The sequence below is a fragment of the Rhinopithecus bieti genome, unplaced genomic scaffold (assembly GCF_001698545.2).
Source record: "Rhinopithecus bieti isolate Rb0 unplaced genomic scaffold, ASM169854v2 scaffold_34886, whole genome shotgun sequence".
Classification (NCBI taxonomy): Eukaryota; Metazoa; Chordata; class Mammalia; order Primates; family Cercopithecidae; genus Rhinopithecus; species Rhinopithecus bieti.
Window position 1 is genome coordinate 321,503 of NW_016814758.1, and position 15,245 is coordinate 336,747.

The 15,245-nt window shown below is 35.6% G+C and overlaps 1 long non-coding RNA gene across 1 annotated transcript in view; it reads left to right on the forward strand.

Annotated features, from left to right (window-relative positions):
- The first annotated feature begins 4,609 nt into the window (after positions 1-4,609).
- LOC108515224 (uncharacterized) overlaps positions 4,610-15,245 on the forward strand; it is a 46,630-nt gene continuing 35,994 nt past the window's right edge. Inside the window, exon 1 of the long non-coding RNA XR_001881461.1 lies at positions 4,610-4,694. This is a non-coding gene — a long non-coding RNA (uncharacterized LOC108515224). The remainder of the gene's footprint in view (positions 4,695-15,245) is intronic.

A 15,245-nucleotide genomic window follows, 5' to 3' on the forward strand; every position in this document is an offset into this window, starting at 1 on the left:
TGTTCAGTGCAATAGATCAAACTATGTGGCTTACTAGAGATGGAGAGAGCAATTCTAAAGACTTCAAGTTAAATGGGAATGTATTTTTGCATTAACTAAACATTTGCTAAGTATCTTATACAGTTTGGATGTTTCCCTCCAAACCTCATGTTGAAATGTAATCCCCAATGTTGGAGCAGAGGCTTTGTGGGAGGCATTTTGTCATGGGGCAGATTCCTCATGAATGGCTTGGTGTCCTCCTGGCAGTAATGAGTGAGCTCTCACTCCGAGAGCACATGAGATCTGGTGGTTTAAAAGAGTGTGCCACATGCTCCATCCCCTTGTTCACTCTTGCCGTGTGACACGCCTTCTCCCACTACCCCTTCTGCCATGAGTAGAAGTTCCCTGAGGCTTCACTAGAAGCCAAGCAGAGGCCAGCACCATGTTTCCTGTACAGCCTGTAGAACTAGGAGCCAATTAAACCTCTTTTCCTTATAAACTGTCCAGCCTCAGGTATTCCTTTACAGCAGCACAAAAACAGAACAACAGTATCTACTATGTACCTGGTATAGGGAAGATACAGAGAAAGACTGTTGACAGCCTTAGTCTATCCCCAGCTAATACAACTTTTTCAGGAAAAGCTTGATTCCAAGTCCTTGGAAGAAGTAAAGCTGAGATTGAGATTTTGGGCATCCTTGGTGATTACTGAGGGAATTTCTATTGACCAGAATGTGTGAGGAAACCATACACAGTGCTGTGGCCTAAAGGCAGAGAGAATTGACACAAGTGCTCATAGGCAGGCATCCCTGTCCCTCTCTACCTATGTATAACAGACAGTATTCACATCCAGGCTCAAATTCTAGTTCCTCCTCAGAGCCCTCCCTGGTCCCTCAGTCAAGTCATTCTCCTTTCTCTGAAATTATCTTATTGTCTAGATCATTCATATGGATTTTGTCCTTCATTGCTTTGGTTTGTAATAACATGTATGTATCTTATCACGCTATCTTTAATGTGAACTCCTGCAGAGCAAGGGGCATTTGTTATAACACTGTTTACTCCCTCACAACACAGCACCTGCCATTGTTCTCTACCCATGACAGGTGTTTTGCAAGTATTTGTATGTTGATTAATCTGAAGCACCAATGCTTGGATTTGTCTGTTTTATATTCTGACCTAGTCGTTTCTGAATACTTAGGCTTGATTTTTCAGCCTACCAACCAGTTATCTATGGGTACCAAAAATCATAATTATACACCAAGATCCAGGGATCTGGCTCTCCAATATATGTTCTCTATGACTTTGAAAAATTCTTAATTTTGTATACAGCATGTATTTCATCATATATTAGAATACATAAAATCACATAAAATATATGATATATGCAATTTTATACATTAGAAATAGTAATAACATAAATATATGCACATATACACACATGTGTGCACACATATAGCATATTATATATGACATGAATATTTTTATGCATACATATATGTAAATATGTATGCATGAAGTTTTGTAAATGTACAAACACACAATATTTTCTTTTGTACTTTCTGCTTTCACTCGATCTCTCATACTTTGGTTTCCTAAGCAGTTTGCAAACCAAAACAAAAATAACTAAACATAAAACTGAAATGAATAAAAAGTATGTGAGGGGCCTGAAGAACTTCACTTTTGGGGAAATGACGGAAATGGGCAAATGTATGTAAGCATTTCAGATGCTGAGTGAATTTTAGAGACATATGGTTGACAGTTTTATGCAAGGAAAAATGAATTGGTGTTCTGCGCCATCACACTAAGAATGCGCAGAGCTTCATTTCAACAAACAAACAAATGAACAAAAAATAAGAAGAAAAAGACTTTTGTACCATTTAGCCAGAGAAAATTCAGATCCAGTATTAAGGACTGATCATGGGAGAAGATAGCAAGAATGCTAGACACTTTACTTCTTTCTCTTTTTTGTCTATTATAAAAAACTACGTTGCAGCTCTCAGGATCAGAGAGCCTGGGTACTCTTTTAAAATGTAATGCTAACAGTAACAAAAGAATAAATTACGTAATCCTACCCCTCCTTCACTATTACCAATAACAGAATCCTCTTGTATCCATAGCCAGGGTGGAGATTTCTATCCTAAGAAACACACCCTAGAATCATAGCCAGGTAAAGCATTCATGCCATTCTAAAGTGAGGCCCCAGACAGCCTGTAAACCTCCCGCTTCTGAGTTTCCATATGCCAAGGACTCTCCCTCCCTGTCCTTGCTCCTGGTGACCTTGAACCACCTTCAGAGGTAGACCTTGTTTGATGTTCCTGGCCTCCAATCTAACTCCCTGAGACTCTTCAAACATGTGCAGGTATTTTACCTCTCTGTACCTCAGTTTCTCCATATAAAATGGTGGTAATAATAGTATCTACCTGTTGAAGCTGTAAAATGGGTACATATTTATAAAACTCTTAGAAGAGTGCCTGGCAGATAGTGAGTGCTATAAAAGTATTTGTTGTCAGTATGGATATTCTCCATTTGTCCAGAATCCAAACCTTTTTTTTTTGAGATGGAATCTCGCTCCGTTGCCCAGGCTGGAGTGCAGTGGCATGATCTTGGCTCACTGCAACCTCTGCCCCCCGGGTTCAAGCAGTTCTCCTATCTTAGCCTCCCTTCCAGGTAGCTGGGACTACAGGCACCTGCAACCACGCCTGGCTAATTTTTGTATTTTTAGTAGAGACAGGGTTTCACCTTGTTGGTCAGGCTGGTCTTGAACTCCTGACCTCAGGTGAGCCACCTGCCTCGGCCTCCCAAAGTGCTGGGATTACAGGCATGAGCCATGGTTCCCGGCCCCAAACTTTTCTTACTTGACCAAGCCCCTATCCTCTCTCATCTGGAGTTACACAAGAGCCCTCTAACCATTAGTTTGCTTCTAATTTTGCTCTCTTATACTCTGTCTTCCACAAATAAGCCAGAGGATCCTATTTAAAAATGAGTCATGCTCTCCAGAGTTTTATCTGTTTCAGAATAAAACTCCAAAGTTCTAGCCATGGCCCCCAAGACCCTGGAATGAAGCATCTGATTATTTAGAACCTGTCTGGTCAGACATGCTGCTGTGTTTTTGACTTTATAGAACCCCACTTACACTGTTACTTGCCATCCCTTCACCATTCTGACCAACTTATTTTTGTCACAGGGCCTTTGCACTTGCCAATTCCATTGCCTGGAGAGTGCTTCCTGCATGTGTCCAGATAGCTCATTTTCTCACTTCCTTCTGATGCCTGCCTAAATGTCATTTTGATCAGATAGAACATTCTTAAACATATTCTTTAAAATAGTAGCTACCAATCTCTATCTTGTTCCATTTTTATTCAAAACATTGTCATATGTCATATTATTTATTTGCTTAGTTTTAAAAAATATAATAAAAACTTTATCACCATTCTTACTTTAATCATTGCTATATACTTCTCAGATGCTAGCAGAACACCCAGCACGAAGTGGGCAATTAATAAACAAATTTATTGTTGGCCTAATTTTAGAAAACATTTTAATCATTTCCCATCTTAGCAGATTAAAAAGGGGAATCCTTATTATCTCTTAAAGAGAAGGGGAAAAAAGCAGTTGAAAAAATTTAGCAATTATTTAATAATAATAATAAAACCCTTATACACAGACTAGAAGGAAACTCTACTAACCTAATAAAGATGATCTACGAAAAATCCATCAGACTTTACAGTAAAAGCTTACAAGCACTGATTTTAAAATCATAAATGAGGGCTGGGTGTGGTGGCTCATGCCTGTAATCCCAGCACTTTGGGAGGCTAAGTTAAGAGGATAACTTGGGGTCCAAAGCTGGAGACCTGCCCAGGCAACATAGTGAAACCTTATCTCTGTAAGAAATAAAAAGCTAGCTAGACTTGGTGGCAAACACCTGTAGTCCCAGCTACTTGATAGGCTGAAGCAGGAGGATCATTTGAGGCAGGAGGATCAAAGCTGTAGTTAGCATGCTCACACCATTGCACTCCAGCGTGGGCAATAGAGCAAGACTCTGACTCTTAAAAATAAAAGGGAGGGGGAAGGAAATCAGAGATGAATGAGTATATTGGCAATCACCATTTTCACTCAATATTTTATTCAAAGTCCTAGCCATTAAAGTAAGAAAAATAAAATGAATAAATACTTGTAATAAATGGGACAAAAAAATACCCTGTCAATTCTGGGATGATATTAATATTCAAGTAAAAGAAGCATGGGAATCCATAATCAAACTACTAAAATTAATCATCAAAATGTATCACTTGGTTTCTAAACATAAGACCAAAATTTGAAATAAAGTGAGTTCTTATACACTAGCAATACACAGTTACAAAGTATAACTCGAACATACTATTTGCATTGCCAAAATATTAAGAACTGAATAACTTTGAGATAAATCTGACAACAGAAATACAAAGAGAAAGTGATAAATCCTTATGTAATAGCATTAAGAAAAGTAAAAGTAAATTGTTTTTTAATAGGTCTCCACACAATTATAAAAATGTACTTCTCAAATCTATAAAATGTAATATCATTGCAATGTACCTCAAAATGATATGAATAGGTATTTTAAAGAATAGAAACAAGAATCAACAGCAGGCAAGACATTTACCAATGAAACCTTGGTGTATATTTACCAACAAAACCACAAAGGGATCCACCAAACTGAGATCAACATCTACTGGCAGATGGTAAGTAGTGAATTGTATGCATACGGAACAACCAGTAAGCGTATTCATTTGTGTAAATGTGATTTGCTGCAACCAGTTTGGAAAAGAAGTTGGCATTGTCTTGCAAAGCTGAAGGGTAGGTTGTTTTTTTGTTGTTGGCCTGCAGGTTTACTTTCTCTTTGTCTAGTCCCAGGGTAGTCACATGCAGGGTAGTTCACCTAGCAATCCCCACCCCCAGGAATGTACAATCAGGAAACTAACATACTCACTGGGAGACATGCAGAAGAAGGTTCATCTTGAAAAAGTTTGTAACGGCAAAAAAGTGGAAAGCAAACCAAATATGCTTTGACAGGAAATTGGATGATTTTAATCTGTAATGTTCACATAAGTAAATGGTACAGATCGGTGAAAATAAACCATAGTGTCACATATTATTACAGATGGATTTTAAAAACATTATTGAGTGGGAAAAACAAATTTTAATAGGATATATATAGTAGGATACCAGCAACATAAGGCCAGAAACATATAAATATTTGTAATATATTTCTTATTAAAATATACATAATGTGGCCGGGCGCGGTGGCTCAAGCCTGTAATCCCAGCACTTTGGGAGGCCGAGGCGGGTGGATCACGAGGTCAGGAGATCGAGACCATCCTGGCTAACACTGTGAAACCCCGTCTCTACTAAAAAATACAAAACACTAGCCGGGCGAGGTGGCGGGCGCCTGCAGTCCCAGCTTACTCGGAGGCTGAGGCAGGAGAATGGCGGTAAACCCGGGAGGCGGAGCTGCAGTGAGCTGAGATCCAGCCCACTGCATGCTCAGCCAGGGCGACAGAGCGAGACCTCCCTCTCAAAAAAAAAAAAAAAAAAAAAAAAATATATATATATATATACACACACACACACACACACATAATGTATGGTAAAATATATGGTGGTCCAAGAATCTGAAAAAATTAAGAGTGATTATCATTGTCAGGAATGTGTGGTACCATAGTTATGAATAAAGGAGAGGAAACATGATTATATCATTGGATGCAGAGAAAAAAATTGATAAATTCCAACACCTATTAAGAAAGAAACTATTAACAAAATAGTAAAAGAAATGGAAAGGAAACTTTCTCAACCTGATAAAACTGTTTACAAACAACCAAATTTCACCACTTTTGTTTAATAATGTAAAAGGAGGACTTGACCAGTGCAGTAAGTCAAGCAAAGAAATAAAAGGCATACAATTTGGAAATAAACTGTCTTATTTGTAGTTGATAAATCATGAATACTGAAAATTCTAAAACATCTACCTAAAAGGTTTTAGAAGTTTTAAAACTATTAGATACACTTATGTATGCAAAACAATATACAAAATCAATTGTCTTTTTATATACTAGCAATAACAATTGTAAATTTAATGCAGCAACACCGTTGACAATGAGGTCAACAAAACAGAAAACACTTCAATATAAATTTAACAAAATAGGTACAAGATTTGGACACTGCAAATTACCAAGCATTAATAAAATAAATTAAACACAAATAAATGAAGAGATGTACAATGTTCATCTGTTGAACATTCAATATTATTAAGGTATCTGTTCTCTCAAACTGATCTATAGATTCGACACAAGCCCAGTCTCAACCGCAGCAGATGTACTACTCCTCTACATCTTCCTCCCCTTTTTCCTCCTCCTCGTTCTTCTTTTTGCTATTGTTATTATTACTATCATTTTCGTAGAAATGGATAAGCTAATTCTAAGATGTATATGACATGAAAAGGCTATATAACGACTACAACAAGTTTGAAAAAGAAATAAGTTGAAAGACTATCTGATTTCAAAATGTATTATAAAGTAGTCAAGAAAGTACGGTAGTGTGTGTGTATATGTGTGTGTAAATATATATGTATATAGTTATAACAAGCTAGGAGTCCAGAAATAGATACCCACATATCAATTGTTTTTATAAATTTTACCTAGACAATAGAATAAATAAACGTTTTTTTATTTGATTCTTTACAGATGGTACTCTAACAATTGATATCTTGGCCAGGTGCGGTGGCTCACGCCTGTAATCCTAGCACTTTGGGAGGCCAAAGCGGGTGGATCAACTGAGGTCAGGGTTTCGAGACGAGCCTGGCCAACATGGTGAAACCCCTTCTCTACTAAAAATACAAAAATTAGCTGGGTGTGGTGGTGGTTGCCTATAATCCCAGATACTTGGGAGTCTGAGACAGGAGAATGGCTTGAAACCGGGGGACAGAGGTTGTAGTGAGCCAGGATCCTGCCAGTTCACTCCTGCCTGGGCAAAAGAGGGAAACTCTGTCTCAAAAAAAAAAAAAAAAGATTGATATCCATATGAAAAAAAGATAAACTTTGACAATTCACATTGCATACAAAAGTGAACTCAAAATGGAACATGGGACTAAATACAAAAGTTAAAACTATAAAACTCTTAGAAATAAATATGGAAATATTTATAGTTTGGATACAACAGCAACAATATAAACCATAAAAGAAAATGTTGATAAGTTGGACTTCATTACATTAAAATCATTTTTCCTTTGAATACCACCACTGGGACAATGAGAAGGTAAGCCACAGAGTGGAAGAAAATATTGGCACAACACATATCTGATAAAAAAAAAAAAAAAAAAAAAAAAAAAAAAAAAAAAAAAAAAAAAAAACTGGAACAAAATTTTTTACAAATCCTAAATGAGAACACAAACAATGCAAAATGGGTAAAATCTTGAATTGACACATCACCAAAGAAGTTTTAAGGATGGCAAATAAGCATATGAAAAGCTGCTTAGCAGCATTAGTCATCAGGGGAAAGCAAATTAAAACCATAATACGATGTCACTGCATACACATTACCATGCTAAAATTAAAAAAGCTGATGATGCCAAATGCTGATGAGATATAAAGCAACTGAAATTCTCATACATTGCTGGTAGGGGCATAAAATGATACAACTATGAGGAAATCATTAGGCAGTTCCTGATTAAGTTAAACATAACCTACCGTATGAACCAGACATTTCATTACCAGATATTTACCCAAGAGGAATGAAAATAGATGCCTGCACAAAGCATTGTACATGAATGTCCATAGAGGTTTTATTCACAATAAGCAAAAACCAGATATAATCCAAATTCCCATCACTAAGAGAATGGAAAAACACAATGTAGCATATCTACCCAATGTAATACTATTTTGCAATAAAATTAGGATACTACTAAAACATGCAACCGCATAGATGGATCTCCATGAATGAATCATTATGCTGAGTAAAAGAAGTCAAAAATAAAAACTTTATGTTTCAATTTATAAATTGAAAAACCTAGAAAATGCAAACTAACCTATTTTGACAGAAGGCAGATCATCAGTTGTCTGTGACCAGCCAGGAGTGAAGGCAGGGATGGAAGTATTTTGTATGTATTGTGGTGGCGGTTTAACTAGTGTTTGTATCTGTCAAAACTCATTGCATTGTGAACTGTAAATGGATTTTTTTTAATGACACCATTAAAATACAAAAGCAAGCCACTAACTGGGAAAAGTATTGCACCTGTATGTGTATGAGAGAGGTCTTGTCTCCCAACTATATGAAGGACACTTTTAACTCAATCATAGAAAGAAAACAGACTGGGTGCGGTGGCTCACGCCTGTAATCCCAGCACTTTGGGAGGTTGAGGTGAGTGGATCACGAGGTCAGGTGTTCAAGACCAGCCTGGTTAAGATGGTGAAACCCCATCTCTACTAAAAATACAAAAATTAGCTGGGTGCAGTGGCAGGCACCTGCAATCCCAGCTACTCAGGAGGCTGAGGCAGGAGAATCGCTCAAACCCTGGGGGCAGAGGTTGTAGTCAGCCGAGATCGTGGCACTGTACTCCAGCTTGGGTGACAGAGTGAGATTCCATCTCAAAAAAAAAAAAAAAAAAAAAAGGGAAAAGAAGAAGAAATAAATATACTTTGAAAAAATTGACAAAATATGTCAATAGACACATTTCCAAGTAGATATATGAATGACCAATAAGTACATAATATCATTAGTCCTCAAGAAATGTCTATTTAAATAATAGTAGCTAAAATTAAAACTTTGAACTAAGTCTACCTAATGAATATGGATTATCTGAAACATCCCTACATTTCTGGTGGGAATGTACATGAGTACTAACGCATTGGGAATGTTTTAAAGGTAAACATAGGACTTACCATACAACCCAACAATTTCTCCCCGGGTACTTACCCAAGAGAAATAAAATGATATGTGCATATAAAGCATATGCCTATATTTGTATATAAATATTTTAAGATCCAAATTAATATGAAACAATTCAATTGTCCAGCAACAGAAGAGTGGGTATGCAAACTGTTGCATACAGTGGAATACTAATCAGAACCCAAAAAGAACTACCTATGTACACAACAACATGATAAATCTCAAAGCACTATATTGCACAAAACAAGCCAGAGACACCAAGTACTTTTGTATAATGTATGATTATATTTATATAACATTCTAGAACACTCAAGACTAACCTATATTGACAGCTGATACTGGTTGTTTGAGGCTGGGGATTAGGAAAGGGACTACTTGCAAAAGAACACATGGGAACTTTTTGGAGGTAACAAGCTGTGTTCTCTGTCTTGATTATGGGCATATATACTTCTCAAAAGATATCAAACCATATACTTAAAATGTATGCACTTATTGCACATAATCACATCTGAGTAAAGCTGAGTTTTTAGAAATTCAAAAGAGGGGTTATCATAGTCAGGAAAAACAAAAGAACATCCAGAGACCTTCAGAGGTGTTGTGATATTTCATCACCAGGTAATAATGTAAGTATTTGGCATAAGGATTTTTGTTTTACTATATTTCAAGCCTTATATACTCATCATATATGTTCTTTGTGCAAATGAAATATTTCATAATAAGAAACAGATTAGCCATGGTCTGGGAGATGACAGTAGCCATGCATATAAGTGACAAAGATTAATATACTGATTATAATAGAAAATCCTGCAAATCAATAAGAAAAAATAAACACCGCAGTAAATACTAAGCAAGATATGTTAGTAAGCAATATGAAGATCAATATACATACAAAAAGAAAGTCAACTCAATAGTAATCATGGAAATACTAATTAAAACCATAATAAGACACCAATTATCACAACCAAAACAAAACAAAAACAAAACAAAAAAGGTGTGATAATAGTAAATTACGATGAAAAATGGAAATTTAAATGTGTAGAACCACTCTGAAAAGCAAATTCCAGTCAACTAAAAAATGGGCATATTCTGATCTAGACAAACTCTCTCACAGGTTCTCAAGAATATACAGCTGATCCTTGAACAACATGAAGATCAGGGGTGCCACTTCCCATTTGGTTAAAAATTCTTGTATAACTTTTAACTCCTCAGAAACTTAACTACTCATAGCCTACTGTTGACCAGAAGCCTTACCGATAGCAAAAATAGGTTAACACTTATTTCATATTATATACTGTATCCTTACAATAAAGTAAGCTAGAGAAAGGAAAATGTTATTAAGAAAATCATCAGAAAGAGAAAATATGTTTACTGTTTACTAAGTGGAAGCGAATCATCATAAAGGTCTTCATTTTCATTTTCTTCACATTGAGTAGGCTGAGGAGGAAGAAGAGGAGGGGTTGGTCTTGCTGTCTACGGGATGACAGAGGCAGACAAGGTAGAGGAGGTAGAAGAAAAGGCAGACACATTCAGTTTCATCTTTATTGAAAAGAATCCATGTATAAGTAAACCAGATCAAACTCATATTGTTCACAGGTCAACTGTATATAAAAATTCCTATCAGCTATGTTTATAATAGCAAAAAAAAAAAAAGAACAACAGAAAAGAAAATAAGAATATACCACAAGCTAAATGTCCATCAACATTATACAATGTAATACTATAAAAGACTAAAATAGGTATCAACATGAGTGAATTTCAAAACATAATTATGGGGGAAAATATATGCCCCCTGCTTAATGAAATTTGAAATGTGAATACTTGACAATTTTAAAACCATTCTGCATATTGTTTAGGATGATATAACTATATAATTAAATATAAAGAAATTCTTAGGGATAAGAAACTCTGAGGGCAGTAACTTTTTCTAGTTTGGGAGGGCATTAAGAAGAATGTGATCAGTGTGAGGTACCTAGGGCCTTCATCGTTGTGATGATCATTATTTCTTAAGCAGAATATTCATAAGTGTTCATGATATCCTTACTCATATATTTGGTCTGTTGAAAATATTTTACATTATAATGTTTAAAGTATAGGAAGAAAACAAATAAGGAAAATGAAGAATGAGAGGAATTTTCTGGTCCCAGGAGGCATCATTCTGCTGGATGAAGATCCGCTTACTCTCTGTGCCCTCTCATAACATTATCATCTCAGACGGCTTTTCAAGGTTGATGGTTTAGAATGGTGATGAATCATGTTTTCCTGTTTTGTCCCAAGGCAACTTTCATTTTTCTGGGCCTAGAAGCTGGCTTCACAGGGAGATATTTTGGTCATAGGCATTCAAAGAAAAAACTATTTAAATCAAGCAAGGACCATCATTTCAAACTCAAAAAAGGGTGCAACTGTATTAAAAGTTTCAAAAGCATTCTGCATTTCTGTGATGAATAACAATCAAAATCTATGTCAAAGGTTTACACTAGAACTATGTAAAAAACACAAGTCAAGGAGAGAAACCAAGCAGATACACGGACAAAGATCATGACTCATACAATAGTGACAAAGAGCTGAGAAACATATAAAGACATTTCTTATAAGTAATTAACGAAATTCAAATTAAACAAAAATTAGCTTTTCTGTCCATCAAACAGGCAAAGTTTGAAAAACAATGACCATGGTGTTGCACAGACTGCAGTAAGAATGAGACTCTACGATGCAACTAATGAGAACGAAAATTGATAAATTATTTCTGAAAGCACATGCTTAAAATATACTAATAAATTTAAAATATTCATACATTCTGTTTAAATAATTAATATTGTGGAACATTCACTAAGGAGATAGTAAGAGATGTGAACAAAAGTACACTTATAAGAATGTCTTTGTAATCTCAGCACTTTGGCAGGCCGAAGTGGGTGTTATCACCTGAGGTCAGGAGTTCGAGACAAGCCTGACCAATATGGTGAAACCCCATTTCTACTGAAAATACAAAAGTTAGCTAGGCGTGGTGGCATGCACCTGTAATCCCAGCTACTCAGGAGTCTGAGACAAGAGAATTGCTTGGACGCCGGGCAGTCATGAGCCGAGATCACACCACTGCACTCCAGCCTGGGCGACAGAGCAAGACTCTGTCTCAAAAAAAAAAAAAAAAAAAGGGTGTTTTTGAAGCACTATTCATAATATTTAGTAGCTAAAGCTTCAATGATCATGAAATTAATTATATTCATATAATCATTGTGGTTTTAAAATAATATATAATTTGAGCTTTTAAAATACTAAGAGAAATGAATGAGAACTCCATATTTAATGAAAAAACATGATGCAAGACTCTCCTTAGTATGATGTCATTATTGTGTGTGACTGGTGGAATCTATGTTTTTGTCCATTTATGAGACAAATGAAGGAGGCATATTTTCTCAGAAATTTCTCTAATATCTCTGCTGCAGCCCACAACGTAGGAGAGAAGTTTATGATTTCCTCAGAGGAGGAATGGAAGTTACTTTTTAAGTATCATTGACAGAGGATTAGACTTCCCAGGGAAGATGGTTTCACAGAATTCTCTGAGCCATTTGCCACTCACGAATTTTGCAACCCCTTTGCAGTATGAATCTGACTCTGACATTCATATACACAGCAGCCAATGCTATTTTTTGGAATGCTCCCCCAGGTGGCAAAATCTCCCATTCAAATAGAACATTAAATGTAGTTTAAAATCACAATAACATAGAAAAAAGCAATCAGCAGGCAGCTCTAACTTCTGGCCACTATCTGTAAACAGGTGGTGAAATTCTTGTACCAACCAATTATTCAAAGGATATTGGATAAAATCAATGGCTTAAACTATACTTCTGATTTAAAACTAGGATCTGATTACTGAGTTCAGTTGCTCTAGGAGAGTGAAGAATTCGGGATTGAGGTTAAAATCAAATAAGATGACAAAGGTTTTTTTCTTTTAAGAAGCTCCTTCTTAGATTTCAATCCCAACAATTTCTCAGGCCATATTTGGAGATAAGAGCATTAGGGGACAGGAAGGGAAAAGAAAGTGAGAAATTGCTCTCACCTGTTAAAAAGTCTGTTAATGGATCCCAGTAAAAATCACTTGGTGGATTTCTTTCTGTTGGTATGGGATGGGAGAGGGAAGAAGTGAGATGTGTATGGGATGGGGCCAAGAGGGGTCCTTTACTCTAATATTGTTTCAAGTTCTTCAAGAAAGTGCCTCTACATTGCTTTTAATTATTGGCTCACTTACTTGTGTGTTTTCAAATAATCATGAATATATAATGACTCTTAAATTGTATCATATATTAGATATAGTAAGATAACTGTGATTTTAGGACATTGGGGGAAATAAACTTAAATTATAATTGTGGATAGTTATTGTATTTGAAATAAGGTACACCCGTATTTCTGTTTGCATTTTCAATATTGCCCTGTATTTCCCAAATTTTCATAATGGATTTTTCTTAAAGAACGGCTTATTCTTCATGATTTATATTTTAATTGCTCAGATACACACATTTTTAGCATTTTAATACTTTAAGGACAAGTGACCAAAATATATAGAAATAGTTAAGTTTTAATGACAGGTTAGATGAAAGAATCACCAAGCATTACAAGTAGGATTTACCTCTTCACACTGTGTCATGCCAATGAATAGGATAAAGGTTTTCTGAAGCCTGTGCCTGCACCAGTTCCAGAATGCTCAATACAGACATGTTAATGTCTCCTTCAGTTTGAGTGTGAATTTGAAAAGCAAGAACTCATTAAATGATTTCTGTCAGCTTTCTGCCTCAATTCTCCACCTCTTATGGGTTCCTCTGACTGGGTCCACTGGGCTATGTAAGTTCAGATTTATTTCCAAGGAGAAAATAGGCTGATGACAAGATGTAGTAAGAGGCTCCATATCTTGCCAGTCTGAGAGGCCTTAATATTATTTGTTCTTTTAGATGAACTGCGGTGACCTAGAGCTTATCTCCAAGTTCTTCCCTACTGTCCGGCTCACAACTTGACCCCAGAGGTGCTAATGTGACCTGATTCTGAGGGCTTCAGTAACCACATGTTCACTCCTTCACCTGGCATGCTTTTGTGGGGTTAGGGTTCTGAGCTGGTTTATATTTTGGTCCTACATCAGTTTTCTGAGTCATTCATTTTCCGTTAAGGAGCACTACTTGTTTTACCTTGCTGTAGGGACTGCACGAGTCCTTAAACCCCTAGCTTTGTAAGTCAGGCTCTGCAGCTCATAGACATTTCCCAGAAGCTATTTGTCTAAGTCTTCATTGCTAAATTCGGTCGGCCTCCTACTTTTAAAACTTGTGAATATTTATGACCATCACTAATATGTGTGCCCTAACTGAAACTTACAATCACTTTGTGCTCTCTATCTGGTCAATTCCATTGACCCTATTCCCCTAACCTAGGAAGATCTACTTTCATTCTCTGAACCTTACTGTATTTTTTTTTAGTCTTGTTGTAAGACTGTATATGGCATTTCAGATATGAAAATTTCAACTTAAGTGTGTGTTGACTTACATGTAAAGTAAACAGCCAATAGTGGTTTGGTAATAGTCTCTGAATTTGGCTGATGGAATTACTTATAGACGGTTTTAACTGTATTAGAAAAGTTAACATTAGTTCAAAATAATACTATTTTTATCCAAAAAAATTATTTATAAAGGACTACATGATAGTCTTAGAAACATGATAGCTTAGAAGATAATTTTGATAAAATTTAACATTTCTTTAAATATTTTATTTAAATATCCTTATTTTATTTTAAATATCCTTAGTAATTCAGGAATAGAATGATTATTCTGGGGCCCCAAAATCAACTAAATAAACAAGCTAAAGAGGTATTCCCCTTAAATTTGAAAATTAAGACAAACTTGCTTATTCATTAGTCACTATCGATCTAAAAGTTTTCAAGCAAGCAATAAGAAGATAAAATAGCATCAGAAATAATCATACAAAAGTAGGATGCAAATTCATAATCATTTGCAAGAAAATAAAATCTAGTAGACTTAAGTAATTAATTACATACTAAATTCATAAAACCCAGTAATTTTCCTATCATTGTAATAACAAGTCAGAAAAATGTAATGACAAGAAATAAATCTCATCTGTAATTGCAATAATGGAAATATAATGCTTAGGAATGAACTTGACAAATATTATATTGGAGTTAAGGAAAATAAACAGCTTTTTTACAGTATATAAAAAGATTTGAATAAAGACATAAATTAATCTCTAATTTTAATGTGAAATGACAATCCAATGATATTTGATGAGTTCTTTTTATCTATAAAAATAAATGTATCAAAATAGCAAAAGAAAAAAGCTTTAATAAGGAAAAAGGAACAATA